Genomic DNA, 15444 nt, shown 5'->3' on the forward strand with positions numbered 1-15444 from the left:
ATTTGGACGTACGGAATACAGATGTATCGATGGTAAGACTCTATGGGACAGAGCTAGAAGTACAGATATACGACGGAGATGCAAGATGTATAACATTAATAACTGGGTAAGAAACAGAAGAATAGAATGGAATGACCACATAAACCGAATGACAACAAATAGGGTAGTCACGACAGCGATAGACGGTTCCCCAATAGGAAGACGATCAGTGGTAAGACCACGAAAACGATGGAACGACAACTTACTAGAGGCACACAGACAGAGTCATATTTATACAAAAAGAAGAAGAAGAAGAATGAATATAGATGTGGGGCACTGATTCAAATCCAACCTAGCAATCATGAACAGATTTCAAAACAAGATGTTACGAGCAATAACTGATGCGCCATGGTTTGTAAGCAACAAAGACATAAGTGCCAACCAGTGGCGGATCCAGAAAGTTGGGGGAGGGTCACGGACCGTGAGGGTGATTTAATTACTTTCTCTGATGCAAGGTCACTTAGTCTTACCCCCGTGCCACCCCTTGGATCCGCCCCTGGTGCCAACTGTGAGTGAAGTGATAATATAAAGGTACGTATAGATATGCGCGCCGAACACTTCGCGCCGTGTGTGGGGTACGCGTTCATGGCGGATTCGTTAGATTAGTACGCGTTAGTACGTGTTTTCAAGTGACACACAAACGGTGCGCATACGATCCAACTTCTGTCGGTGACAAGAACGCAAGGCGCGAAGTGCGCGCCCATATCTATACATACCTTAACAGTTTCTCTCTCTCTCTCTCTCCTGTCGTTTCCCCATTACTGAGGATCGTGATTTCTTCCAATATTCCTAACAATGTTTCTCCATTGGTCTCCTCAGCTGCTCTAAGAGCTTCGCAGAATAAGTTTCCAGCTGAATGCTTTATTTGGTCAGACCATCTAGTTGGTGATCGTCCTCTTGATCTTCTCCCCGGAACGTTTCCAGAAACAAATAATCTCTCCAAACTGTCGTCACCTCTGCGAACCACGTGACCAAAGAATTGCAGAATTCGTTGCAGACATATTGTGGACAGGCTTTTTTTTATATTGAGTTGGTTTAGAATGGAAACGTTTGAGAATACAAGGGCATTCACCAGTCTCATCCTAATATTTTGAGAGATAGATCTGTCTTTCCAAACTTTAGTTAGGCGACTCATCGCATTTTTTGCCATACCAATACATCTCCGAACTTCTGTTTCACAGTTACCATCGTTAGTTATACTAGACCCGCGATAGACAAAGGCGTTTACTATCTGGTATTCCTGTAATATGTTAGTCAGTTGAATAGTGTCAAATCTGTCGACCACCATTATTTTTGTTTTAGCTTTATTGATTTTCAGATCAACTTTATTGCTATCGTACTCAACTCTTCGCAGAAGATCAAACATTTCTTGCTCATTTGCTGCTATAAGTATAGTGTCATCAGCAAATCTTAAATTGGAGATTTTCCAACCAGCTACTGTTACTCCACCGGCCCATCCTTCTAAAACCATCCTCATGACATGTTCACCATAAATGTTTATTAAGTCAGGTGACAACAAGCATCCTTGTCTAACACCTCTCTCGGTCTTGAATTGGTTTGAGAACTTCCGATCTAGTCGTACTGTCGCTATATTAGACTGGTACAGATTTTTAATAAGTGTCACCAGGTGCATTGGTGCGCCCATTTCTATTAAAATTGACCACAGATTTATCCAGCTTACACAATCAAATGCCTTTTGGTAGTCAACAAAGCATATAATCATAGGTCTTGAAATTCTCTAGACTTTTCAATAAGTTGTCTTAGGTTCAGGATTTGTTCCCTTGTACCTTTACCCTTTACAAACCCCGCTTGTTCCTGAGGTATTTGGTAATGTAGATAGGTTTTTAATCTGTTTTTGATGATATGCAACAGTGTGCGGTAGTTTTCACATCTGGTAGTAGTTCCTTTTTTGTGTAGTGGGATATAAATTGAGGTACACCAATCAGATGGCCATTTTCCTGAATTCCAAACAGCGACACAGATAGAATGGATGATATGTAATCCTTTGTCACCTAGTAACTGTAGTATTTCACATGGTATTGAATCAATGCCTGGGGATTTATTTCTCTTTAGTGATTTAATTGCATCTTTGACTTCAGCGAGTAAGACAGTAGGTTCTCTAGGGTAGTCAGAAGGCCACTGGTTTTCTGCTGATACCTCGTTATTTTTATATAGCTCGCCACAGTAGTTTCGCAATGTTTCCAATATTTCATCAGTATCGGTCTTTAAATTACCTTCCTTATCTATTACAGACAACGTTTGAGGTTTAAATTCTCTGGTAAGGAGTTTGATCTTCTGGAATCCGGAGGAAGTCCCTCGGTTCATTTCGACAGCCATGTTCCTCTATCTCTCTGCATATTTGAGAGATGTAATCAGCTTTATCTTTGCGGCACTGTTTTCTGATTTCTCTCGATAACGCTTTGTATTCATCGTTTGTTCCGTATCTAGTTTTATGTTCTTTTCTGCGTTGAGTCACAGTTCACGTATTATAGGATATCCATGACTTACGGCCAGTGAAAACCGCTGCCTCACAGTCTTTTGCAGACTCGATTACCTTATCTTTGAGATAGATCCAAGTGCTCTCAGGGTCACTATCTACTTGGTCTAGAGAAAAAGCATCTTCTAGGTTTTGTTGGAAGTCATTGATTTTTGATGGACTTAGAGACATGACTTTTCTCTGGGGTCTTCTTTTGGGGACTTTAAAACGTAGTCGAACGTTCAATACCAGGAGTTGATGATCGCTTCCACAGTCTGCGCCAGGATATGTTTTACAGTTGATGGACGACGACTTCCATCTTGATCTTATTAGGATGTAGTCTATTTGATTCCATGTTCGTCTATCTGGGCTGCGCCATGTGTATAATCTCCGTGGATGATGTTGATATAACGTGTTTGTAATTATAAGATGTTGTTCTACACAGAACTCCACTAGACGGTCGCCATTCTCATTTCTCTGTCCCAGTCCATTTTTGCCCAGCACTCCTTTAATATTTTCATTAGATGACCCCACTTTGGCGTTAAAATCTCCTAAAATTATGACGAGTTCACGATTCAGAATAGCGCGAACAGTTTCTTCTAGACGACCATAGAACCTGTTGATGTCTTCTTCTTGTGCAGCTGTTGTAGGAGCGTATACCTGGACAAGGTGTAGGGTATTGGTGGATATTCTCATTTTAAGGGATATTATCCTGTCATCAATAGTATTATATCCAATTACGCAGTCGTTAAGTTTAGAGGGTACAATTATTGCGACTCCACTTGCACTTTTGTTATATGGGCCTGAAAAATAGACGACGTTGCCAGCAGTTTTTTTAAAATGCCCTTTTCCTTTCCAGTGAGTTTCTGAGAGTCCCAGTACCGAAAAATTGTGGTCTGCCGTTTCTTTTTCAATTATGTGTAACTTTCCAGGGTTTTGGATCAGTCCCTGGACGTTCCATGTACCAATTCGCTGACATTTTCTTAAATTAAATGAAAATTTGGATTCAGTCGCACAATTTCTGCCAGGTGCCTGGTCCCTCAAACCTTGGCAGCCGGTAGCAAATTTCACACCATCCGACCCGGAACCGAGATGGCGCCGAGCGTGAGTCGGGTCGCTGCACATTCCGTCTTCACTTACCAAAATTGTCATCGTTATGGGAAGAAATTCTCTTGGAAAAATAGTGCAGTGGATTCCCTTTGCCTTCTGCACCGCTGTATATCTGCTTTTTCTTTAGCTATTATTCTCGCCGCATGGTCAGTTTTGAACAGCCAGCTGCCACTGTCAAACCTATCACCATGTCTGGCTACCCTCACTTAGTTTAGCCTGCAGACCAATGCAGTTGCCCGGGATGTGGCACGTGGAGCCATAAGTGAGAGTTGAGTGCCTTATGAGGACCGGTTATCAAAAACAATCTCCCGTCTATGACGTTTGATATGGTCGTTCCAATAAAAGGTGCTACCTCTATAAAACACTCGTACACCCCAACAGTTTCATATAGTGATAAATTTAAGGCGGGTATACATATGCGCTCTGCTCGGTGTGCGAGCCGCTCGCGCGCAGCATATAGATTAGTACGTGTTTTCAAGTGGCACACAAACGGCTCGCACACGGCGCACCACGATCTAACTTCTGTCGGCTTTTCAACAAATGCTTTGCTGGTTCGCAGTACGTATTTGGACGGGTTTGCGAGTGGTTTGTTGGTTTTGGGGCGCCTGAGTTGAATATTTGTTAGTAATGGAGTGGTCGGAAGGAAATATCAAACTTATTGATGTTTACCGTGGAAAATGAAAATGAGATGATGACATTGAATATATTTAAACATGTTAGCTTGCAACCCCCAACTTACAACCTACTTGCAACCAACTTACAACCAACTTGCAACCAACTTGCAACCAATTTGCCACCAACTTGCAACCAACTTGCAACTCAACTTGCAACCAATCGGAATGAAACCAAACACTTCTCGATGAGAATAGGAGAAGCTACTCCCGACGTCGGCCGATATCGGATCTGATCTGATCGGAGAAACACAGATCCAATGTAGGCACCCACATTTAATATTAATTATCTACAATTACTAAATGTTCGTAAGTTTCCTCTGGATCGCGGAAGGTTCGTCAAAATGAAAAATTTTAACGAACATTAACCGCGCCACGAACGCGCGGCGCTCACACGGCGCGGATATGTATCTCCGCCTTAACAATAAAACACTGAAAACTTTTGTTTTAAATATTTACTAGAGAACCACCCGAATATGTTAGCGTTAAACTTATTGGACAATAGTCAACAAAATTACCAGTTCCAAAAATTACCATCAGATTTACCATCCTTCAGTTAAAAATCGCTGATTGTAATATTCATGTAGAGTCAATATTTGTTGAGATATTTCTCTTCGCGCCAATAATGCATCATTATTATCCTCATCACTAATGAGTCCACAAATGTGTTTATGTTTTTTTTTTTGACTGATTTCACAGTAAACGAACAATAAAAAACTATTTGTGTATTTGTTTTACAAATATATTAAAAAATTCCAATTTTGAAAACAAAAACTAAGATTTTTTCGCTCTCGCGCTTTTCTAAGACACATTACAAATACACAGACAAAATATATTCAATTTCACGCTATATTTACCTCATATAAATTTTCTTTTCTAGGGAATTTTCACGAATATAAAATTTTGCACAGGTGTTGCAGGACGTTTCCTATAAGAACTTTATTATCTTTCTCCTTTATAGTGTAGAAATATCCTCCTTCATATATATTGGCTAGTTTTATCACAGCATTTATTAAAACCTAAAATTTACATTGTTTTGACTCAATTAATTTTTTTCAAGACGAACTCTATCAACTGTTAAACGTAACTTATTCATAATGCCTAAATGGACGAATGGCGAATTTTATTTTCAGTCTGCAATAAACATGATTTTCGAGAATAACAAGAAAAATTCTTGTAAAATGTCACTGACCAAAATAAATCAATAAATTAAGGAGAGTGATAAGAAAAGTCAGTAAAAAATTATGGAGAACCGATAAGTACACTCTAAAAAGTTTTTAGTAAATAGGCCGATTTAAATACGGTCAGAAATTGCAACCCTGGTAAGTATAACAGGTGGAGGAAGAGATCTCGCCGACTTCATGTAGAGGAGAAGGATTTGTGTACTTTGTGTGCATCCTGGAGATGGATTCAAGTTAATAGTATAGCAAAGAGTCATGGACACATAATGCGCATAATGTGTCAAGAAAGAAAAAATCCTGACTCCGTAACATCAGAGATTTGACCCGCACAACTGGGAGTGGCTTAATTTGTCAAGCCCAGAACAGAGAGAAACTTGCCATATTGATCGCCAACCTCAATAGAGAAGGCACTTAGGAGGAGAAAAGGGTCATGGCAGACATGGTGTAGGCATTATTTTGAACAATAAGTGCAAGGAACATCTTGAAAGGGTAACCAGATGAAATGATAGGATAATGAGTGTTCAAATGAATGCAGGCAATACCAACATGAACATCATATTATGTGCCTACGCGCTAAAGATAGGGTGTCAAGAAAAGGAAAAAGAAGAATTCAGGAGTACTTTTGATTGCGAGATGCTCTAGCTAGATTCCTGAAGCCGGAAAGTGTTTCATTGGAGGTGATTTGGATGGACTTATTGGTAGAGAAAGAATGGGAATAGAAAGAGTTCATAGGCGTTTTTGGAAGGGAACAAGAAATGGTGCAGGAAATAGTGTGAATGGCTTTACAGTGACATGTGATGTGTCTGTGGTTGATACGTTATTTTTGAAGACTGAACACCAGTATGTTACCGATATTAGCTGAGGAAGGAAAAATCAGATAGATTTTATGATGTATAGAAAAAGTTAGCTAGAACAGGTTACCAACTATAAAGTGATAAAGAATGAGTGTATACCTAAACACCGACCGGATATGGAGATATAGATGAGAAAGAAATGAAAGTAGGATACCAGAAACTAACTTGGTGGAAGTTATAGAATAAAAGAAGAAGGAAAAGGAAGAAAAAGATACGGTAAATGATTGGTGGAAACCAAGAGCAAAATTGTGGTACGAGTGGAAGAGGAAATGCTAGGAAAAACATCGGATAAAGAGCCTTCTAAGCACAAGGAAACTTGCAAAGAAAGAGGCTATAAAAAATGCATGACAGGTCCAAAACAGAGAAAATTCAGGAGATACACAAGTTAACAAAGGGATAAGCAAAGCGGGCTACTGCTAGAAAATATCGTCTACACAGCTATCTGAAGAGTTGGAAACACCCTAGGGGATGAAAATGTTAGAGCATTGGTAAAGCAAGGGAGAAGTCATCAAAAGATTAGACTCATAAGACTGATTAAGGGTATGAATACGAAAGTGTTAAAAACCAACGTACAAATAAAGCAACGATTTTATGAATACCTACTTAAAGTTGCTCAACAAAGAACACCAGAAGAGAGAATGTAATACCGGGGGATAGCGAGAGATGAGATGGTCAAAGCGTTAAATAGGATGAAGAATGGTTGAAGAGTAGTAAGGCAGTAGGACCTGATGGAATGCCTGTAAAGGTTTGGCTGACTCTAGGGCAGGAAGGAGTTGATATTTTGTGACAAATGATGAGTAGGATATATATGAGGATAAAGGTATTCCCATTCTACGGAGCTAGATGTGTGATAGTATCATTGTATAAAGGGGGCATTCAGAGATAGTGAGTATTATAAAGGGATAAAGTTAATGTCATACACAGTGAAAGTTTGGGAGAACTATAGAGAGAAGGTTAAGAAGAGATCCATCGATAGGAAAAAACAGGTTGGGTTTATGTCAGGAAGGAGGACACCAGATGTCTTTCTTGCTTTTAAGCAGTTGATATAAAAACACGGCGAGAAGAAAAGAGAGCTGCATATGGTATTTATAGATCTTAAGATGGCGTACGACATACGGAGAAGAAAAATATGTAGAAACTCATAAAGTTCCCATTCGATATATTATGTGGTGGCATTAGAGAAGACGAAATAGATGGGAACTATTATATTAGAACTAAAAGATCGAAATTAGAGGCATATTATTGCAATCAAATAAGAAATAACAGGAGATATAACTACATAGAAAAAAATTAGGAAGGTAGAAGAGCAATTTACGAAGTTCTTATATTAAATAGGATCTGTAATTATGTTGGATTATATCTTTTGCATAATATTAACCATACCTTCAGTGCATAGGAGAACTGAAAAATTGGGGGTTCGAAAAAAACACTGCAGAGAAAATAGTTGCATTTCTGGATTTCCTGTTTTCTTTTTGAAAATTTCTATTGTTGTTAGCTTGGTAAAATTAAGAATTATTTTAACAAAGTAATATTTTCTGCTATTCGTTGTTGTACTCTAATATTTCTAAAGTACACCAAGTGTTGGTAGTTATTTTAAAACATATAGCTGTATCACACGTTTTAAACTAGTTTTATTACAAATTCGATAAATTCTTTTCCCTTTAAAACCATGTTAAACCTGACACTTTTCATTTAGCAGTGAGATTATGTCTGTTTCCATAAACTTTTCACTTTCGGTGTTAATGAAAGTAAGAAACAGGAAAAATTAAAACATTTCGGAGAAAATGAGTAAGGTGGTCCCTTTGTCCTCTGATTAGATTTGTTTTAAGAAAATGAGATAGGCGCCCTTAAATACGGCTTTAAGTAATAATTCCGTTTTATTCAAAGAAGGAAGGTTTTTCATTTCTCGTTGTTTGCGATTTTTTAATTTAGATAATACAGTAGACACGGAACCTTATTATATTTGTTTGATCTTTGGTAAATATGTACTTTCTCTTTTAATTAATTAACTGGAAGCATATAGAAAGTTTACTAGTTTTATTTAAGCTATCGGACAAAATTGTGGACAGCTTTATATGCGTAGTTTTGTCGCCAATCATGTATGCATACGGCTCTAAAATTAATAATACTAGTGTATATAATCCTTTAATTTCCTTTCATATCATATCCTTTCATTCAAAGGAGCTATTGTCTGATGTATTTTACAGTTTACCCTGTATTGACTGCGACAAACAATACATTGGCTAAACCACTAGACAAGTCAAAGATCGTACTACCTCTCATAAAAGTGATTGTAATGCCCTTCAGCTATACATGTTGTAAATGAAAGCCATAATATGGACTTTGAGTCTGTAAAAATTTTAGCAAATGAAAACAACTATCACAAAAGGACTTTTCTTGAAATGGCGTTTATTTATCAGAATGAACAGACAATTAATAAAAGAACAGGACAAAATCGCGGAAAGCTGTATATGCGTAGTTTTGTCGCTAATCATGTTTGAATACAGCTCTAAAATTAATATTACTTGGAAAATTAATACTACCGAGGAATTGCAAAATATTTGACGAGTTTTGTTTCATGAAAATTTGCAATAGCTTTAAAACTTGTTTGAGGAGTTAAATGCATAAATATATATTCGCGAATTTAGATTTTCCAGTTTCTCTGGTGATTGTGGCTATGGTTGCTGCTAAAAAGTTATAACCGGGATTTTATTGCTTAATCTCGCCAATGTCTAAGCAAATCATGAAGGGGTAATATTGTATTTTTTAACAACTCTCTTTAAAATAGTAAAAAGGGAATCCACGTTTTTCGTTTCATTTATATCGAGAACTATTGATTTTAGCATAAAAATTAGTATTTAATAAAATAAAATAAAATAAATTGAGTTTAGGTGCAGGATTAATATACACAAATATATTATCTACCATTTCAACTACATAAATAACACATATATAGGCGGAGAACATAAAGACTTTGCGTCTGATTTGTCCCGTTTTAAAACCAAGGAAAAAGTTTTCTGTTTGGTTTTAAAACTCGCGTTTGAGCAGTAGAGCTTCACGGTACGATACAATATCGATAATGTTTAAGTATTGATTGTTGTGTTGGTTATGCCAATGAAGTATGGTATCGGTATCGATATGGGCAATACTTTCTTATAAAAAATATCATATTGATATTGATTTCGATACGATATCGATAAAATACTCGATAAAATACCGAGATAAAAAGGATTAAATTAATATAAAAAACTATTATTTATTTATTTACTTATCACTATTTTTATTAAAAAATATCTTAAAATATAAAAGAAACAGGATGAATTACATTGTAAGCTCACAAATATTATTCTTTGAAAAGTTCTTCATTTATCTGTTCACGCAAATGAGTTCTTGGATATTTTATCTTTTAAAGATCATCTTTTATTTGTTAGTACGAGCTCTGCTTCAGAAGAAAGCCGCTCGACTGGTACGGACGTAGCTTGGACCCGCAAAATATCTGGTCCAGGTCTTGGAGATTGCAAGTAGTTTTCAGTTTCCTTTTCAAAAATATCGACATTATCTGATGGTTTTAAAAATAAAATAGCGAAATTAATTATTGATTCATTGGGTTCATCCTCCTTCTCTCTCGCACTAATGGAGTATACATGCTTGTGCGTCTTAATATTATTTTAACTGTATAATAGACATCATGCAGCACTCACGTGGCGTTTTATTTTTTTCTCGGTATCGATATTCTCAATAATATCGGGGCAAGCATATCGACAGTACAAGAATATTGTATTGATTTCAAATAATGAGTATCGTATCGACATTAATATTGCTAAGGTATGTATTTTATCGGTATCGTATTGATATTTGATGCGATATTAATACAATATCAATATTTTTATCGAATATCGTGAAGCTTCTTTTGAGCAGTAAAGTAACTATCCGAAACACCTATAAGTTTTAATTCACGTGGTTCACATTATATCCTGTATGAGGTAATTCATTTATTTCAAATCTCATTTTGTTTGAATTTGGGTTTTAGAATTTCGAATGAAAAGCCATACTATGAGTATTTGCCTATATAGTCTTAATTACACCGAATAACGCTTTAACTGCAATAATTGCGTTTTAGAAGCGTTGATTGGAATAAACAAAATTGTATCATTTATTTGCATGGGACACTCTCGCTCAGAGAGTTAAAAGTGATTGTAGGCATTTGACAGATAACTCCTGCCATATTCCTCTGGTCTCATCCAATCGTTTGCTAGGTACAAATCGTCATGAGAGTTTTGTTTTACCCGATAAATATTATACATGTGCATACGCCATTGAAATGTTCTGTTGGAGGCGAATGCTACGAATTTCTTGGACAGACCATAGGACAAATAATTCAATTAATAATTGAAAAATTTGATCTTCTTCTTCTTAACGTGTCCTATCAAGTCCCCTTGACATCAAAACTTTATCGTCACTATCATGACGAAACTGTCTCTGTCTCCAGCTATTCTAAATAGTTGTTCTGCTTTCTTTATTCCTGTCCACTCCCTGATATTAGTGTTGCCCAAAATCAGTCTTGGTCTTGCAGTCTTTGTCTTGTTCTTGCGTTTTCGCAAGACCAAGACCGCCTAATTTGAGCAAGACCAAGACCAAGACTTACCGTGCAAGATTTGAGCAAGAACAAGACTAAGCCTTCAAGACTCCTGGGTCTTGCAATTAGAACTGAGGGTCGTTTTATGAAGTATATTAGTTCGGGTATATAATTCTTAGGTACTCTATGAGAAGCAAAAAATTTGTAAAATTGGACTTATGCACCTTACGAACAATACCATAAACAAACATACATTCTTCGCTCTAAAATTAATTGTCCAGGTTTTGAGAATAGCCGCCCTCTATTCATAAATTAGTGTATCGAAACTTTTTAAAAATATGTCACCTTAGGCCTTAGCTGATAAAAAATATACCTACCTAATAAGTAGTTCATTTTTTCCTTAATTAGTTTTCTAGGAATTTAAACACCACAACTCATATCGATATATAGAATAATAAGACTATTATGTATATTTTCTCTGCTGAGTCTGAGTGCCGGCTATACCGTGTAACCAAATACCTAAATATTTAGTAACGATACGATATAATGTCTACGAGGCATTCATCAAAGGAATCTTTACAGTGAAATACATGGAAAAAAAAAGGACATTTATAGCAGTTTTTTCTGTAGGTAGTTAAATTAAATTGGTCATTTGTTTTATCAATTGAATGTTCTTTTTTTACTCTTTGGTTGATATACACTACTCCAAGAAATTAATGCACCACCTTAAAAACGAGTCATTTTTGGTGTCTCAAATTTCCTAAACTTGTTCGATTTAAGTGGTTGATAATTTGATTTTTTATTTATTTGATTTTAATGTTTCATAATAATATAATATAGCCTTATTCTGTATAAATATCGCTGTAATAATATTGTTTCTAGAAATTGTCAATGTATACCGGGTGTACCAATCAAAATGTATTTTTTTCTCTCAAAGTCCGCATCACCCTGTGGAATATTCTAGCATTTATAAAATATTGAAATTAAAACCCAACTATAGCCTCATATTTTTTAACATTTTGTTTTTTGATTCATTCACTTATGTTGGATAATAAAAAGTTAGGTATTTTTTAACTAGCCATGTTTTTCATCAATACAGAGTGTTTTTAAATAAGTATGACAAACTTTAAGGGGCAATTCTGCACGAAAAATAATTTGACAGTTTGCGTTATAAATGTATTTTCGCAAATGCTTCGTTTCCGAAATAGGGGGTGTTAAAATTTTTCTTATAAACTGACGATTTATTTATTGCTCTAAAACCGGTTGAGATACGCAAATGAAATTTGGTGGGTTTTAAGAGGTAGTTATTACGCATTTTTGACATACAATTAAGAATTTAATATTCACCATTGGCGGGCACACGGGAAACATGACCCGTTTGTTTAGAATTACCCCTTAAAATTTGCCATACTTATTTAGAAACACCCTGTATTTATGAAAAACATGGCTAGTTGTTAAAATACCTAACTTTACTATTACCCAACATAAGTGGATGAAAAAACAAAATGTTAAAAAATATCAGACTGTAGTTGGGTTTTCATTTTAGTATTTTATAAATGCCAGAATATTTCACAGGATGATGCTAACTTTGAGAAAAAAACACAGTTTGATTGGTACACTCATTAGTACCGATAAGGTATCCGGTACCTATACAACGACAATTTAACTTCTAGCAACAATATTATTACAGCGATATTGTTAACGAATAATATAATATTAAAAAATCACTTAAATCAGACAACAGGTTTAGGAAATTAGAGACATCAAAAATGACCCATTTTAAGGAGGTGCCTTAATTTCTTGGAGAAGTGTATAATTCTCGGTTTGGTATTCGGTACCAAAATGAGAACTGGCATTGACATATGAAGGGCCAGGGGAAAGAACGATGAATGTCTATCTGCATGCATTTTCGGTAAAATGAGAAACAAAGTTACATATTCATTGTTTTTACCCTTGCGTCCAATCTTGTGACGTGATTTTAAGACGATTATCATATTTATTTCCCCTTGTCCATTCACAGGTTGATAGTACTCTTTCTAAGCTAACAGACTGCACAAAAATCTCAAAATGACCAAAAATTGACATTCATCCTTTTTCCTCTGACCCTTCATATTGTGCACATCTGCCACCGGATTGAATGCTTTTCAAATCACACATTGTAAATGGCAAATACTCGAAAAATTACGTAAGTTCCTAATAAACTTTGGTTAGTTGGAACATAGACACGGATCGCTTAGATCTTAGGTTTAAACCCCACCCGGTGTCAGTTGTTTAGATATTTATTAATTTGGTTGGTCTTTACCATGGCTGTGACATTAAAGTTTAAAATTGACCTAGGTACTCTATTACGTATGTTCTAAGATATGTATTAGGCTAATGGGCAACTGCGAGACTTGCAAGACTCTTGCTGCAAGACCAAGACCAAGACTCTCTAAGTCTCGTCTTGGTCTCGCATTTGGGCAACACTACCTAATATTCTTTAACCAAGAGGCCTGCTTTCTACCAGTTCCTCTGCGTCCTTCGATTTTACCCATCATAATTTGATAAGAGAGTTAAAATTAGCCAACGACTCTCCAGTCAGGTCCATCTCCAACAATTAAAATACTTTGGACATGTTATGAGAGTAAAGACGGAAACATGGAAAGATCCATTATACAAGGAAAGGTGGAAGGCCGAAGATTACGAGGAAGAAATTACAGGATCAGAGACAGAGATCTTTGGAGACGGACAATTCTCGACATCACGTCGACTACTACACTCCCTCCGTGGGTCAGGATTGAAGAGAGAGATTATACATGTGTGGGAAATGAAAGGATTTATGAATGAAATCTTATGGGGACCACACAGCGGTCCGCTACGTGGGGCAGTACCGGCTTTAAAACAAGGGACCTTGTTCCCTATATATGTAAGTAATATACGAAAAGAAATATTCACACCTCGTCTATCTGCCATTCTGTGACACGTGTTTCGCTATTGTTAGCTCATCAAACAGAACTTACTGGTAAAGACGAGATAAAGAAAATATCCTTTCGCATATCACTGGCTACCACAAAACCTTACAGTCATTCGCTGACTAGTGCAATCTGCATTATATCAAAGCAACCTACTATTTGGCTTTCTCTGTCCCTTTTCTTTAAACGACACTAAATGAAGCCTGATATTTATCATAAAATATCTAAAAACATCCGTCAAGTATAAATAAATTGGGACTTTAAGGGACTGCTCAGATGCACTAGAAATAAATAAACCAAGATAAGTTAAATGTTACGAGGAGCACTCCCGAATCATGATTTGCAATGCATAAGCTTTATAAATCATGATTTGGAAGTGCTCCTCATAACATCAAGTGTCTTGGTTTGTCTATTTCTGGTGCATCTTAATTCTGATTGTAGTATAAATGGTTTTTTATTTAAATCAGTGGATATTCCTCAAGTTTTGAAGTTATACTTCTTTGGGCATGAGAGTGAATTTTACATTCCCTGGCGCATGCGCACACCGACAGTACGGTATTAGTCGCTACATTTTTTAAGTTATGTTGAAGCGTTTTGCATGTCTGCTCGGATGGGGTCAGGGCTAAGACTAACTACTTGAATACTGGGAGTCCAAATGGGGCTAAAGTAGAAGAAGCAGACACTCAAAACTTCATTACGAACGGCGCATCAGTTTGTTGTTCGGAGAGCTGAGTCGTGGATTCTTTAGGGGGTAGTAAGAGGGTTTACAGAGGACTAACTACCATAACCAAATAAGCAAAGGATACTTACACAGACTTGAGGACTTTCCTACTATTTAAAATATGGCGCTGTTTGGAACAAATCCTCAAATTCACACATTGGGTACTTACTGGACACATTACGGTACTTACGGATACCAATTGGGGGGACATTCATCTGAGATTCCTCTTTTGGGTAAAACTGGGCTATCTTTAACGTCTTTCTTTGGATTCTATGCCATATTCTTTTTCTTCTACACTAAAACTCAATTTCAGTTGCATTAGAAATCTAGTTAATAATTTTCCAAAGGTTAGAGAAAATAAAAATAGGTACATTTTCAAAATATTTATTTTGAACCTCAAAACTTTATTTTTATTCTTTTGAGAAACCATATTCTCAAAGAAATACAACCTTTACATGACTTACAATCACAAAACTTTACAACTTTATCGGGAAGTGTATTTCAAAACAAGGTTTGACCTATATATTTCAAAGTTATTCAGCTGTCAAATGTCACTGTCATTTTATTTAATTTACAAATTACAGTTTTTTTAATCAAAATAATTTTAGACAGCTACAATAGCCAAAACAGGACTTTTAAATATTAAACAAATGTTACAAAAAACTTTTCCCTTTTGAAAGCAAAATATCTTTACATAAAAAAACATTAAAAAATTTACCAACTGTAAATTTTACTATTTACTCGGGATTTATTCACTTTTAGTAACAAAATAAATACAGTACCTTTTAAAACAAATTTCTTTTTCCTAAAGAAACATCTCATTTGTCCACGGGTCACACTTAAACAAAACAAACGAACTTTCCAT

Source organism: Diabrotica virgifera, chromosome 10, assembly GCF_917563875.1.
Source record: "Diabrotica virgifera virgifera chromosome 10, PGI_DIABVI_V3a".
Taxonomy (NCBI): domain Eukaryota; kingdom Metazoa; phylum Arthropoda; class Insecta; order Coleoptera; family Chrysomelidae; genus Diabrotica; species Diabrotica virgifera.